Raw genomic sequence first — 2,862 nt, 5'->3', positions numbered from 1 at the left:
TATACCAATCGTGTAGTGATTTATTTCGACTATATATCCCAACAAATAACGACGTTACAGATTTCGCTCCGCGGAAATGTGTTCGATTCGATGATCAGTACGGATGATACTCGTCGATCCTTAGGGGTGCAGGGTCTAATGAGCTGGGGCTTGGGCTGGAGCTAAGGCTTTTTTGGGAAAGAAAAATTGGATCGCCCGCAATGGGTCCAGTCGCAGGTCTACGCGTATACCCGCGGGTCACCGAAAACGCGGTAGCGGTATGGAAACCGCGTTTGTGGTACAAAATTAACTCGCGCGGTACCACGAATAATCATAATGATATTTTGACTTAGGACGTCTCGTGCACAGTATTGTTTTCACATCGATGGTGATGGCGGCAGACGAAACACACAACGACGATGATAATAATGTGACGCAATAACCAAACGGGTAATATAATGTGATATAATTATTATTATTATCACTACAATATCACTATTATAATTTTATATGGAAAAGAGCGCCGCGGCCTCGCCTTGTTGACAAATCTGCACGCCTTTTTATCGATCGGTTTGTACACACACACACACAAACCGTAACATATTATTTTGTTATGACTTATATATATAATATTATATCCTATGTGCCTTATGCCTATACGTATATTATAGATAAAAAATGTAATATAGACGAACGATGTAGAGGTGTAATACCTACACCTGCGATGACGTAGACGCGCGATGTTATATTTTATTATTGTATATAATATAATATAATATTGTTATAGTGAAACGAAGAAAAAACCAATAATAATAATTATTATTATTATTATTACCGATGCGTGTGTTTGCGTTACGGATACCGCCGAGTCGGCCGTGCTCGTTATTATTTGTACGCGTTTATACGACGGCGACGATTTCGTGCGCGATCGGACGATTTTTCACGTTCATAAAAAATTAAAAAATATTAATATATATACACACGTATCATAACCGATTTCTCTTATCTGACACGACCGCGTTATCACAGGCAAACAAAACCGTGTCAATAAAATAGCGCCGCCGCAGCTCGTATATCATAATGTACGATGTATAGGTATATATGTACCTACCTGTTATGCGTGCGTGTAATATTATTATTGTACAATATAAATGATTTGTATAATATTTGTTCGGAAAAATATATCGATCACTGTTTAAACACGTTCGATCTAGGATCGACGCACGTGCGTCAGACGTGTCGCCGATGCCGCCTCAGATTATCTGTGACAGATATTAAACTATGTATATAGCTTATACATGGTAGGCACCCGATATTATACTTGCTGCCAAGTCTTGTAAAATAGTTACTTTTTAAAAGTGTTCAAGTATACAGATATAGATACTTACTATTACTTTGAAAAGTATTGAAAATACTTATTTGAATATGCTCGGTGAAAAAAGTCATTGAGTTGACAAAAATACAAATACCTATATACTTTAAAAAAGTATGTGTACGATATACTTTAAATTTTTTCATAAAGACATTCACCATAAAATGTCCATCTGATTTTTTTGTCAAACTATTGGAACTATCGATCAAACATAATATTCACAGTAAAAAAAATATATTATTATAATATTTTTAAATTTTATTTCAAGTTTTTATAATAGAAAATATATAAAATAATTACAATAAATATTTGATTTTAAATGCAGATACTTTGAGAAAGTATTTAAAATACTTATTTGAGTACTTAAAAAGTATTCGAATACTTTTACACGAATAATTTTACTCAAGTAGGTACTTTACAAGTTCACACGCTCGCTTCATGATATTATATCTATATAATATAAGTTACCTATATATTGTATTAATTTATTATGGTATATAATATCGCCGTCGACGCGGATTTCGATCGGATAGCAATTGTTGCTGAAAATCCAAAGGCATAAATCGAGCCATTATTATTTTACAATATTGTCACGACCAATGCGTTCGGTGATGGCAAATTTTTGGCTATGGCGAATTTTTTATTGGCCATCGTACCCAAAAGTATAGGTAGCGTATAGTATATCATAACTATTAAACACATTTATTAATTATTCGGTATTATATCGTCAAGTATTTAAAAAAAAGTACAATATATTCGTTAACTAACTTTTAGTGATGTTTCATTTCCAATCATTAGACTCTACTGCTCATTGGGGGGGGGGGGGGGGGGGGCTAATGCGTTTATAGACACCAAAAACTGCTCATACAACTACATTTCCCAGGTAATTTTTAAAATGCCTTGAACTGCTGCAGCTAATGACTAAAATGTATCGTTTGTATTACAGAATTTCCGTAGTTTATTAGGAATCATTATAGGTAGGTGGTTATTATAAACCTGAGAATTCGGTACTTATTTAAATTTTCTAAATTATCGTGGCTAATGTTAAATAGTAAGATTTAAGTAGTTACCTATTCCTATGCAATGTGTATGCTATTATAACCTTCGATTAGAGATAGTCTGAGATTGACTGGCTAGTCCCGTAAGTATTACCAGACCTACAACAAAATTCGACGGTATATAGGTACAAAAGGAGATAACTCTTCAAGAATCGGTGGGTATAGTCTAGACGTCTGGCCCAGATGTATTAAAAAAATTATGTGTAAGGTAGTAAGCCTAATAAGTGTGCTTTGCCGTGCTAGTAATAAAACATGCACTTAACTCAAAATGCCACAGACAGTAGTTTGCCACTCATCTTTATTTTTATTTTGTCGAAAAAGCACTGATCATACTAATACTAATCAAAATGTATAAATAAATTATTAAAAATATTTGTATCATTTCCTACATTAATTATAGGCAAAGTAAAAAATAACGAATCAAATTATTTTTAGGGACTTAGGACTGATGGT

Source organism: Metopolophium dirhodum, chromosome 8 (genome assembly GCF_019925205.1).
Source record: "Metopolophium dirhodum isolate CAU chromosome 8, ASM1992520v1, whole genome shotgun sequence".
NCBI classification, from domain to species: domain Eukaryota; kingdom Metazoa; phylum Arthropoda; class Insecta; order Hemiptera; family Aphididae; genus Metopolophium; species Metopolophium dirhodum.
Note: the sequence above shows the minus strand (reverse complement) of the source record.